The sequence below is a fragment of the Heloderma suspectum genome, chromosome 4, assembly GCF_057233095.1.
Source record: "Heloderma suspectum isolate Gila_16-S chromosome 4, 16-S_ref, whole genome shotgun sequence".
Lineage (NCBI taxonomy): Eukaryota > Metazoa > Chordata > Lepidosauria > Squamata > Helodermatidae > Heloderma > Heloderma suspectum.
This window is the reverse complement of record NC_139461.1, coordinates 124,655,383-124,669,234: the sequence shown is the minus strand read 5'-3', so window position 1 is coordinate 124,669,234 and position 13,852 is coordinate 124,655,383. Positions and strand designations below refer to the sequence as shown.

At 43.0% G+C, this 13,852-nt stretch overlaps 1 pseudogene; it reads right to left on the bottom strand.

Moving 5' to 3' along the window:
- Positions 1–290: 290 nt before the first annotated feature.
- LOC146347381 (uncharacterized) lies at positions 291–1,219 on the bottom strand (annotated as a pseudogene).
- Positions 1,220–13,852: the final 12,633 nt, after the last annotated feature.

The window sequence follows — 13,852 nt, the reverse complement described above, 5'->3', positions numbered from 1 at the left end:
CTCTTAGAGAGATGTAGGAGTCTGAATCTCCCATATGAGGGAAAACCAGTAGATGAGTTAAAAATGATGTTAATAGATTACCTCAGAGTCAGAGGTGCTGGAGAGGCTAAAGTAAAACGCGTATTTAGAAATGTCACCTCAGTACTTGGAATGCACAACAGCTTTTACTAGCCAATTCCTACTGGCCTAATATTGTGCAGGAAGTCAGCAATTACTACAAATCCTGTACAGTCTGCCAGAAGGTGGGGAAAGCAGGAGGACAGCTGAGAGTTCCTTTAAATCCCTTGCCTTTAATTGGCCAGCCCTTCTATAGAGTAGCCTTCAGATTTACTCATATTTCTATTCTGGTAATCTTTATTTGTTCTAATAAAATTAAATCCTCCATTTAAAGCAAAATTATCAGCTAACTCAGCAACATCTTTGACAGTTTTTGGATTTTGATCCCAAACCAAAAGTTTTATATCCTGAGGCAATTGATGTAAACATTGATCTAGAACCATAGATCTTCTTTGGATTTCAAACTAGCACTACTGAACCATTTCTCAAAATAGTCAGTATGCTTATAATCAAACTCCACATAGGACTTACATGATGTTATTGTAGTGGTCCTAAACCTCTTTCTGAAAAATTCTGGCTCATATCTAAACCTTTGATATACAGCAGCCTTAAAGGTTTCGAAGTCCACTACCTCATCTATAGGAAAGCTATTATATACTTCAGACAAATCCCCTTTAATCAAAATAGGAATAAATCTCATATATTCATTGGGAGCTATATTCCATATCTGAGCAGCTTTTTCAAATGTTATGAAAAACACTTGTGTATCTTCCCCAGCCACATATGGGGTAAAATCCCTAGGGGATAATTTAGGAGGTCTGGCTTCTTTCTCATTTTTCCTTTTATTTGCCCTCAACATTTTCTCTTTTTCCAATGTATTCCTTTCCCATTTCACCTCTCTGTCTCTTTCTCCCCCCTCCATTCTGTCTCAGCTCTGCTTCTTTTAACTATCTTGTTCTTGCTGTCTTAATTTTCCAATTCAATTTCTCTCTCTCCCCCTCTCCTTCATTTGCAACTCTTCTTCCCTCAGTTGTATCTCTGCCCTCAGTTTCTCTCTTTTGAATTCCAAATACTGAGGTGACATTTCTATATACACATGTCTTAGTGGATTTACCTCAGCCTCTCCAGCACCTCTGCCTCTGAGGTGATCTATTAACATCATTTTCAACTCATCTACTGGTTTTCCCTCATATGGGAGATTCAGAGCATTTCTACATCAGCCTAAATTCCCACATTTAAAATGGGGCTTTCTGCTTCTGTTTTAAATGCAGGATCATGACAGGCTCTCTTTACATGCACTTCCTTTCCCCCCTTCCCCCCCATCCTTTCCCCCCTTATCTGAGTCTTCCTTATGTTTCATTACACAGCCACTAGATGGTGCTGTAGTCTAGCTCCTCTTATTGTGGCTTTTCCTTTTTGACAAGGGAACTCAAGCAGAACTCAAGCATGGTAATTTGATAGCTCATTCTCTTTTAAAAAATTAAATAAAGGTCATTTAGTGTGGGAGACACCCTGGAGGTTAATGACATCATCTAAAGGGCCTGCAAACTTCTGAGAGTGTGCAATCTCAATAGCTGGATAAATGCTCCACGTGAAGACGTTCTCAGACTATTACATCTCTTTAAGAGCCCTTAAAAACTCAATATCTCCCCAGAGTTTTTCACCCACACAATACTACTACCTGAGTTTCCTTGAGATAGGTTTAGGATTGCTATTTTGTAATGCTAGTGTACTTTTCTGTTACTTCCTGACTACAGAAATCTCTGTCCCTGTTTTATTCAGTGATTTTAGAAATAAAGCCCCTTTATTCAAATCCCTTCACTGCAGATCTCCCCACTCTGCTCCTACTTGAGGTGAAATAAAACACACTTTATCTGTATTCTGACCCTGCCACCACTTGTAATGTAACCCTTCCTCAGGTCCATCTGTCTCTGCTTTAGGGCAGCTGTCCTCACTGCCCCACAAGCTTCAGCCCCTAAATTCACCATGTAAAAGAGACACCCAATATGCCTAATAGGTTCCCTTTACCCAACCAGGAGAAGTACCCACAAAATATGAATACTGTTGGTAGTGCAGAAAGATGAACAAGATGAGTTTATAAAAGGCAGGAGCAGACAATTAGTTGGTTAGAGATAGGGTTTGGAGATGGGAGAGATAGGGCTTTAGGGTTTGATGAAGCTATACATCTAGATGGTGGGGATGTGGGAACAGGAGTTAGAAGAGGTTGAGTAGGCAGGATAAGAACTGAGTGATAAATTATAAGATATAACATCTTTTGTATTAAATACACCTGAATTTGTTTGTTTTAAATTATAAAATCTCATGTCCTGTTCATCTTTCTGCGCTACCAATAGCCTATAGGGTTCATATTTCCTGGGTACTTCTCCTCTGTCTGTACTGTGAATTTGAAAATAACCATTGTAATGGCATTAAAAATGGATTCAGTGAGAATCCAGGAAATTATACGCTAGTTAGTTTAACATCTATTTCAGGTAATCTGGTGGAAAGTAGTGTTGTTGTTGTTGATTAAATTTATCAAGTATATGGAAGAACAAGTCTTGATGAGGATGGATCAGCATGGCTTCCGAAAAGTAACTACTGCCTCACCAGCATTTTGGAGTTCTTTGACATTGTCAGCAAACATGGGAATAAGGGTGATCTGGTAAACATTATATAATTTGACTTCTAAAAATCTTTTGATGTAGTCCTTAGGGATGTATGAAAGACACTTACATTTTTGCAGGGGTGATTCGCGGTGGGGGGGAGGCGCTCCGCACCTCCCCCCGAAATCCTAACCTGGCTGGCTCCACTCCACAGCAACTCTGCGGAGCCACCAGCCAGGTGAACGCCCAGGCATCTGGAGCCTGCGGACACAAATGGCAGCTACAGCGGCTGCCATTTGTGTTCATGCTTTTTGCCATGATAGACTACGTAAATATTTACGTAGCCTATCACAGCAAAAGACAGGGGCACAAATGGCAGCTGCTATGCCATTTGCACCCCTGTTTTTTTTACTGTGATAGGCTACGTAAATATTTACGTAGCCTATCATGGCAAAAAGCATGAACACAAATGGCAGCTGCCATTTGCATTCCCTTTTTTTTGCCATGATAGCCTACGTAAATACTTACGTAGCCTATCACGGCCTCCTCAGGGACACAAATGGTGTCCCTGCGTTAGCTGTGATAGGCTACATAAGTATTTACGTAGCCTACCATGGCCTAAATGGGGAAGCGAATGGCGGCCGCAGACGCGGCTGCCATTCGCAAAGCAGCATGAACGGTACCAGGTAAGTGCTCGGTTTTGCGTGCCTTTCGTGGGGGTGGGGCTTCGTTCTGCCGCGGATTTGGAGGGGGCTAATGCATTGGCATTTGGCTTCACTGAGATCCGTGGCGGAATTCTCTGACATCCCTAGTAGTCCTTCACCAAAGACTCCTGAGTAGACTGAGCAGTCATGAGATAAGAGAATGAGCCCTCTTATGGATTAGTAACTAGTTAAGCAAAGGAAAATAGAGGGTAGGAGTAAATGAGCAGTTCTCACAATGGACGGAAGTGGGCTCCCCCATACATATGTATTAGGACTGGTTATCTTTAACTGTTCATAAATTATTTAGAGTTAGGGATAAACAGCAGAATGACCAAGTTTGTAGATGACACCAAACTATTCAGGGTGGTGAAAACCCAAGTGTGCTGTTAAGAATTCCAAAAGGGTCTCTCCAAACCAGGGATAACAGGCAACATATAGCAAGTGCAGTTCAATATAAGTAAGTGTAAAGTGATGCATGGGGCAGGGGGTGGGGAATCCTAAGTTCACATCCACACTTCACATGTACATGTGAAGTTATATATCCTAATTTCACACATATTTCATGTTTACATGGGGAAAAGATATTGAGGTTGTGGTGGTGAGGTCACTGAAAATATAAATTTAATGTGCAGCAGTGGTGTAAAAGGCAAGTTCTATGCCAGGGATTATTAGAAAAGAGATTGAAAATAATACTGCCAGGCTTTTTGATGGTGAACTTTCATTTGGAATAGTATGTACATTTCTGGCTGCCCCATCTGAAAAAAAGGATATTATAGAGCCGGAGAAAGTACAGAAGAGGGCATCCAAAATTAGCAGGGAATTGAAATACTTTCCCTACAAAGAAAGGCTAATGCATTCGTATCTTTTGTGATTAGAAAATAATGTTTATGGAAGGATAAGATAGAAGTTTATAAAATTATAGATAGATAGGCGAATATAGATAGAGATACATTTTCTCCCTCTTATAATACTAGGACTTGGGCCATCCAACGAAATTGATTGGCAATAGATTCTGGACAGATTTTTATTTTATTTTAATGGAAATATTTATTTACTCAACATTAATTCATTTAGGGAATTTCCTGCCAGAGGATTTGGTGATGGCCCTGTAGCTTAGATGCCTTTAATGGGGAAGTAGATGAGTTCATGGAAGGTAAGTCTATTAATGGTTATGAGTCATGATGGCTGTATGGTAGGGATGTCAGAGAATTCCACCATGGATCTCAGGGAGGCCGAATGCCAGTGCATTCAGCCCCCCGAAATCGGTGGCAGAACGGTCTGTCCCCCCCGCCCCCACTGGGACGAGACTTACCTGGGGCGGATATTCCTGGCGGTGGTAGCTCCGGCGGCAGCTCCAGTGGCGGTGCGGCGGCGGCTGTGGCAGCCAGTCTTCTGACCAGCTGCCGCCACCACCATTTCCAGTTTAAAAAAAAAAGAAAAAAAGAAAAAGTTAAGATTTACATAGCCTATCACGACTAACTTTAAAAAAAAAAAAAAAAAAACCACGCATACACAAATGGTGGCGGCCACGGCCGCCGCCATTTGCATTCCTTATTTTGGCATGTCTTAGTCTATGTCAAGATTTACATAGACTAAGACGGCGAAAATAAGGGGAATGCAAATAGCGTCCACTACGTGGCCACCGCCATTTGCGTACGCGCGTTGTTGTTGGTTTTTTTAAGTCAGACGTGATAGGCTATGTAAACATTTATGTAGCCTACCACGGCTGACTGCAGGGACGCAAATGGCGGCAGCTATGGCCACTGCCATTTGTGTCCCTGCTAGCCAGCAGCCGGATGTTCGGCTGCTGGCAGAGCCAGCCGGCGGCTCCGCAGAATTCCTGCGGAGCACAGCTGGCCAGCCAAGTTTCCATGGGGGAGAAATGGAGCATCTCCCCCCATCCAGGATTCCGGGGGGAGGGATGGAGCACCTCCCCCCCCCACCATCAACATAATCCGCGAAAGGTAAGTGACTTTCGTACATCCCTACTGTATGGAACCTTCATGACTGGAGGCTGATTGCCACAGAATACCAGTTGCTAGGGAATAACAGTGGGAGTGAGCTGTTGCCTTTCAGCCTGGCTCATAGGCTTCCCAGAGTCATCTGGTTGGCCAGTATGGGAAACAGGAAGTTGGAATAGATGGGTCTTTGCTGTAATGCAGGAGAGGCCCATTTGCCAGGCACCCATGAAAGGGCTTTCTCTTGTGTTACCTCCAAACTATAGAATGTATTCTTTCAAGAATTACGATTGGCAACCACTCCCTTAGCCTTTAGAAAGGGTGTAAAGATGCATCTTTTCAATTTAGCCTTTTAAAATGTGTCATTTTAAATGTTATTTTTTACTGTTTCTAATGTTCTTGGTTTTATTGTTGCAAGGTTTTATTGCTTTAAATTGTTGTATAATACCTTGATGGCTTTTTAGCAGATAAAGTGGTATATAAATCTTAATGAATAAATAAAATAAACCAGTAGGGCTCTACTTATGACACACCACATACAACCTTAGGAAATGGCTCATAGATATAGGTATTCCAGTAGTTTATAATTGGTTCTCAAATCCTATGGCCTAATTTGAGTCAGTATAGGGCAGCTTAAACTTTGAAATACATAGGTACACTTAGATTAATTTTTGCCAGGAGTCAGGTGTAAGCATTCTTTAAATTCAGTGTCAGAAATAATGACAACTGGGTCAACATGACTCATGATGAGAAGTTTGTTTTGTATACATGTTTTCATTAGTCTCAAATACATGTATAAGCATCTCCTAAAAATAGTGGGACTTTGAGCCATTAGCTATGAGGCAATGCAAGAATGAACTTTGGATGATGTATGGTTTTCCCTGAGTGCCTGCTCATCCACTGTTTTGTCCTACTTTTTAATGATACTGCAGCATTCACAAGAGGAGAAAACTGTGCATGTTAGATATTAGAACAAAAAGCAATGGAGAAAAGGTACGCATAGGTTTGCCTGGAATCAGTGGTAACTCTTGGGATTTCTGCATTTGGAGTGTTCATGACTCAAAATCAGGATTAGGCAAGGGTCATCATGTTTTTTCTTAACTAAAGTGTGGTAGAAAAGCCTCAGGATATTTTCTTGGAGGAGAAGTAAACCCAGGGTGTCGTTATTGTCTAGCAGGCACCAAATGGAAAATGGCTCGTTTTAGAAAACCATATATCTGGCCTTCTGCCAGATTAAATTATTTTCTTGGGTCCTTGGAGCACAAGCACTGGTTCCATTAATGGGAGAGAGAGAAGGAGAGTCCATCTGTCCAGAGAAGGGAAGAGAATGAGTGTTTACTCTTTGCTTGTCTGCTTCCTGTGGCTTTCTCCAGAGACTCTGCTGCCCAGAGAGTTTTGCCTGCCAGATGGGTCCGGGCCTAACTCAGCAGCTTTCAGCAGCCCCCTGCCAGACTGCATCATCTTCCTGGGACAAGGGCATAAAAGAAATGTTGCCTTGGGCAGTGGACTTGCCATGAAAAGGCTATCCCCTTTGGGACAGCTACTTTTGAGGTGTAATGAGGGTGGTAAAACTTGAGTTTGGTAAATGTGGCAGATTGGGGATTCCACTGGTATACATCCATAATGCTACCCATCAGACTCCCTGCCTGAACTGATGGAGGCACTGGCATGAATGGATAGACAGATGAAATGCAAATGGAGGGAAGCCTGTGATGAATTCAAAGAAACACAAGAATGAGGTCCTTATTGATCCTACTCTCTGGCTGAGGATAAGGCTATCAGTGGTTCCTAATGATGATGGCTGTTACTGTCAGTATTGGAGGCAGTATGCCTCTGAATACCTGTTGCTGGAGAACATAAGTGGAAGAGTAGTATTGTGCCAGTGTTTTGCTTGTGGGCTTCCTAAAGCTGTTTCCAGCATATATCAGATTTTATTGGACTTTTCAACTAATTTGCATGGGCGGGTGGGGTCTTAAAGCAGTCTGAGAGAAAAATAAAAGAGAAAAACTTGATGAGGGCAAATGGATCATTATCTGGAAGCAGAGACTGAAACAATTGGTCTCTGCACAAAGAAGTGAATCTTCCCTTAAGGTGATACATCAGTGGTAGGTTACCCCACTGAAACTGTTGAACATATTCCTCACTCATACACACTTACTCACCTTTGTGCCGGAGAGGCTGTGGCAGTAAGGGCACATATACAGTGGATTTGCAATTGCCCCAAAGCAAGAGACTATGGGAACTATTTTTTTTTAAGGAAATAGCATTGATTAAAGCAGCAAGTAGATCTAGATCCTAAATTTGCTCTGCTTGGTATATTTAATGGGACCAAAGGTAATTTGTAACATCAAGGCCTGGTGACTTTTCTAGTGGTTGCAGCAAGGTTGCTGTTTGCTAAATGGTAGATGGATAACACTGCATTTGTGGACTTGTGGATGGACTCTTAAGGTATATGGTGATGAGAGATGAAATGTTGTAGAGACAGACAATGCGGATAAAATGTTAAGGACAATAGTCTTGTAGTAATGTCTTGTAATGGAAAAAAAATTATAAGTAATTGTTATTTGTTGTAATGTTTATGGATTTTTTTTTTCAAAGAGAAGAAGAATGCTAGACTAGCTTGGCCTTTGTTCTGATCCAGTACAGCTTTGTGTTTTGAAATTGTTGCTTTGTGTTTTAATTGTTGTTAATGACATTCTTGTACATCACCTAGATGGCTAGGCTAATAGATTATTAATACATGTAAATAGTTGTTAAGCTGAGGTATGAATAAGCCTTTTGCCTATGCATGCAACCCCTTCTCTCTTTCCTTTGCATAATTAAAAATAAACTTCTGAAATTATGTATTTATTTATTACATTTATATCCTACCTTTTTGCCTCTTTAAGGAACCCGAGTCTGCCTCCTCCTCCTCTCTATTTATCCTCACAACAACAACCCTGTGAAATAGGTTGGGCTGAGAGTCTGTGACTGGCCCAAAGTCAGCCAGTGAGCTTCCATGGCCAACTGCAGTCTAGAACCCAGATGTCCCAACTCCCAGCCCAACCCTATAGCCACTACACCACACTGGCTCTCAATACTTTCAACAAAACCGGGAAACTATGGTTACTGATTTTGTAGGAAGCCTGGATCTACAGTTTGAAGTTGGCTTAATATCCTGACTTATTTCAAAACTTGTAACTATGATTACTTGGTTCAGATGAAAGGAGGAATTATGGTTAATTAGAGTTTTCCTAGTTTGAATGGTGCTTTCCACAAAGGGAAGAACAAAGGGGTTGCATGCACAGGCAAAAGGCTTGTTCATATCTCAGCGTAATAAACTCAGATTAGATAACCCAAATGTGGATGTGACAAGAAGTCCTTGCTTATGCAAAATATTTTTAATACTTTCAAAAGTGGCCTGCAATAATTATTGCTCTATACCCTCAGTGGGATAATCTCTATGGGATAAGAAGCTACTTTTCTTATGTCTGTTAGCAATCCTGTTTGCTTGCAATTTTTGAAAGTGTGTCTAGAGAATGAGAACATCTGTGCCATAAGCAGAAAGGTAAACAGATGAGAGGTGGTTAATTTATATAGAAAATTACTTTCTAGAGAATAGATTCTAACTCTTGGTCCTGTTAAGCCCCTCTAATATGTGGAAGTAGGTCCACTGATTGCTATGGAACCTAATTCCCAGTAAGTGTCATTTGTACTGTCAGTCAAGGAAAATACTGAGATTTGCTCCAAGGTAATAAAAGAGAGTAAAAATGAATAACTCAGCTAAAAGTACTTTCTTATTGTAGTCAGAAAAAAAGTCAGGAGGAGTAGATTTTTCATTTGGGTGTCTGCTAAATCTTCTAACCTCTCTTCTCTGGATGGGTGGGAAGTCTTCCATTGTAGCAAAAGGGTTGACTAGATAAGTATTCTTCTTGGATAACTTCTAAGGAGAGCTTGACACATTGCTGACCATGGGTGTGGATGTTCTTTGGGCATCCTTTCCCCATGCTTCTGAAGAATGTGAAAAGCATGTGGGGGGAGGGTGTCATGTATTGCCCATAAGTATAAAAAGCTCAAACTTGAGTAGGGATGGCAGAGAAATCTGCCACAGGATCCAATGAGGCTGGATTCTTTAGAATCCGCTCCCCCCTCCGGGGTCCGCGGTGGAATGGACTGCTCCCCACCACCACCCCGCGAAGGCCAGTTGGGACAGACCCTACCTGGCAGTGGCCGGTCCAGGTCTGTCATCTTCGTTCCACAGCTATCCGCTGCTGGGCTGCAGATACAAATGGCGTCCGGCGTAGCAGATGCCATTTGCGTCCCTGACCTTGGCCATAATAGGCTACATAAATATTTATGTAGCCTATCACGGCCAAGGGCAGGGACACAAATGGCATCCGCTACGCCGGACGCCATTTGCGTGGCAGTGGCCGGAGGTCTGGCTGCGGACGGGCCCGGCCGGTGGCACCACAGACTCGCTGTGGAGTGGAGGCAGCCCAGGAGGATTCCGGGACGAGGGATGGATCACTACTCCCCCCCCCCATGGACCTCTTCAGCAGATGGGTAAGTAGGCTTCGTACACCCCTAAACATGAGTCAGTCATACTTTCCCTCCCATTGCAAAGCACCTCTGGACCCATGTGAGTGGCTCAAGATTCCATACTATCATCAGCAGCAGATCAATAGCTAGGTGATGCTTAGGGATGCTGGAGAATTTTGTTTGGTTCATATTCTTAAGTGAACCAAACGAATTTGCACTTCCCAGACTACTACGTGAATCGGAACTGAGTTATCCTTCGGATTCCATACTTCTCCCAATTTTGCAATGCAATACTTGGTTCAAAAATGCATATATTGGGGAAAATTGCATACAAAAATATGTATATTACTGGAAGTTGTGTGCAAAAATGCATATATTAGGAAATATGGAGTCCAGAATGGGTGGGAGCTTTTAAAAAAGGAAATTCTCAAGGCACAATCACAAACAATTCCAACAAGAAGAAAAGGTGGAAGACAACAGAAGAAGCCAACGTGGCTTCACAAAAAGCTTAGGGATGACCTGAAAACAAAAAAGGACACATATAGGAAGTGGAAAGAAGGCCAAGTAACAAAGGAAGAGTACAGGCAGGTTGCACAGAATTGCAGGGATGGCGTCAGGACTAAGGCTGAGAATGAGCTGAGGTTAGCGAGGGATGCTGAAAACAACAAAAAGGTTTTCTTCAGCTACATGTATAGTAAAAGGCAGGGGAAAGAAATGGTGGTTCAGCTATTAAAGAAGGATGGCAAAATGATAACAGATGACAAAGAAAAGGCAGAGGTGCTCAATTCCTACTTTGGCTCAGACGTCTCCCAAAAGAGGGTCTATGACCCCCTGGTAAAGGCAAAGTACAGGCTGAAGGGGCAGGATTGCAGCTTGAGATCGGTAGGCATATGGTCAAGGAACACCTAATTACTCTGAATGAGTTCAAATCTCCAGGGCCAGATGAACTGCAACCTAGAGTAATAAAGGAACTGGCAGAAGAACTCTCAGAATAGTTGTCTATTCTCTTTGAGAAATCATGGATGAAGGGGGAAGTGCCAGATGCCTGGAGGAGGGCTAATGTTGTCCCTATCTTCAAAAAGGGTAAAAAGGAGGAACCTGGGAACTACAGACCAGTCAGTTTGACATCAATTCATGGGAAAATTCTGGAGCAGATGATAAAGCATTCCATCTGGAAGCACCTTGAAAACAATGCCGTGATTACTCGAAGCCAACATGGATTTGTCAAAAACAAGTCCTGCCAGACAAATCTGATCTCATTTTTTGATCAAGTAACCTCCCTTGTGGACCGTAGGAATGCTGTAGACATCATATACCTCGACTTCAGCAAAGCTTTCGACAAAGTTCCCCATGATATCCTGATGAGCAAACTAGCTCAAAGTGGGCTAGATGAAACAACGATCTGGTGGATCCACAGTTGGCTACAGAACTGGACTCAAAGCGTGCTTATCAATGAAACCTTCTCAAACTGGGGAGAGGTAACGAGTGGGGTACCGCAGGGCTCAGTCCTGGTCCCAGTGCTCTTCAACATTTTTATTAATGACTTGGAGGAGGAGGTACAGGGAATGCTGATCAGATTGGCAGATGACACAAAATTGGGCAGGATAGCTAATACTTTGGAAGACAGAAACAAAATTCAAAGGGATCTGTATAGACTGGAGCGCTGGGCAGAAAACAACAGAATGACATTTAATAGGGATAAATGCCAAGTTCTGCACCTAGGAAAAAGAAACCAAATGCACAGTTACAAGATGGGGGATACATGGCTCAACCACACTACAAGCGAGAAGGATCTTGGAATTGTTGTCGATCACAAGCTGAATATGAGCCAACAATGTGATGTGGCTGCAAAAAAGGGAAATGCTATTTTTGTTGTTGTTCAGTCATTCAGTCATGTCCGACTCTTCGTGACCCCATGGACCATAGCACGCCAGGCCTTCCTGTCCTGCGCACTCTCCCGGAGTGTGCTCAGGTTCATATTCAATGCATCGGTGATGCTATCTAGCCATCTCATCCTCTGCCGTCCCCTTCTCCTTTTGCCTTCAGTCTTTCCCAGCATCAGGGTCTTTTCCAGAGAGTTTTCTCTTCGCATTAGGTGGCCAAAATATTTGAGCTTCAGCTTCAGTATATGTCCTTCCAATGAGCACTCAGGGTTGATTTCCTTTAGGATAGACTGATTGGACCTCCTTGCAGTCCAGGGGACTCGTAAGAGTCTTCTCCAGCACCACAGTTCGAAAGCATCAGTTCTTCGGCGCTCAGCCTTCCTTATAGTCCAGCTCTCACAGCCATACATTACTACTGGGAAAACCATAGCTTTGATTAGACGGACCTTTGTTGGCAAGGTGATGTCTCTGCTTCTTACTATGCTGTCTAAGTTTGCCATAGCTTTCCTCCCAAGGAGCAAGTGTCTTTTAATTTCATGGCTACAGTCACCGTCTACGGTGATCTTGGAGCCCAAGAAAGTAAAATCTGTCACTGCTTCCATTTCTTCCCCTTCTATATGCCAGGAAGTGATAGGGCCAGATGCCATGATCTTAGTTTTTTTAATGTTGAGTTTCAAACCAGCTTTTGCACTCTCCTCTTTCACCCTCAACAAGAGGCTCTTTAGATCCTCTTCACTTTCTGCCATTAGGGTGGTATCGTCTGCATAGCGGAGGTTGTTGATAATTCTCTCGGCAATCTTAACTCCAACCTCTGATTCATCCAACCCGGCATTTCTCATGATGTACTCTGCATATAAGTTAAATAAGCAGGGTGACAATATGCAGCCTTGTCGTACTCCTTTCCCAATTTTGAACCACGCGGTTGTTCCATGTCCGGTTCTTACTGTTGCTTCTTGACCCTCGTACAGGTTTCTCAGGAGACAGGTAAGATGGTCTGGTACTCCCATCACTTTAAGAATTTGCCACAGTTTGTTGTGATCCACACAATCAAAGGCTTTAGCATAGTCAATGAAGCAGAAATAGACGTTTTTTCTGGAATTCTCTTGCTTTCTCCATGATGCAGTGAATGTTGGCGATTTGATCTCTAGTTCCTCTGCCTCTTCGAAACCCAGCTTGTACTTCCGGTAGTTCTCGGTTTGCATAATGCTGAAGCCTAGGTTGTAGGATTTTGAGCATCACCTTGCTGGCATGTGAAATGAGCGCAATTGTGGGGTAGTTTGAGCACTCTTTGGCGTTGCCCTTCTTTGGAATTGGAATGTAAACTGACCTTTTCCAGTCTTGTGGCCATTGCTGAGTGTTCCAAATTTGTTGGCATATTGAATGCAGCACTTTAATAGCATCATCTTTTAGGATTTTAAATAGCTCAGCTGGAATACTGTCATCTCCGCTAGCTTTGTTGTTACTAATGCTTCCTAAGGCCCACTTGACTTCACTCTCGAGGATGTCCAGCTCAAGTTCAGTGACCGCACTATCATGGCTATCAGGGACATTCAGAACTTTCCTGTATAGTTTTTCTGTGTATTCTTTCCACCTCTTCTTAATCTCATCTGCTTCTGTGAGGTCCCTGCCTTCTTTGTCCTTTATCATGCCCGTCTTTGCACAAAACGTTCCCTTGAGATCTCCAATTTTCTTGAAGAGATCTCTCGTCTTTCCCATTCTGTTGTTTTCCTCGATTTCCTTGCATTGTTCATTTAAGAAGGCCTTCTTGTCTCTCCTTGCTATTCTCTGGAACTCTGCATTCAGTTGGATATATCTTCCCCTTTCTCCCTTGCTTTTTGCTTCCCTTCTTTCCTCAGCTACTTGTAAAGCCTCATCAGACAGCCACTTGGCTTTCTTGCATTTCTTTTTCCTTGGGATGGGTTTCGTTGCTGCCTCCTGAACAATGTTACGGATAGGGATGGCGGAGAATTTCTCCCCGAAATTTCGGGGGGCCGAGCGCCAACTTGTTCGGCCCCCCGAACAAGTTTCGGGGAGAAATTCTCCGCACCCCCCCGCACCCCGCACCCCCCCCGGGACGGGACTTACCTTTGCCGAATGTCCCTCCCAGCGGCGGGTCCGGCCGGTGGTTC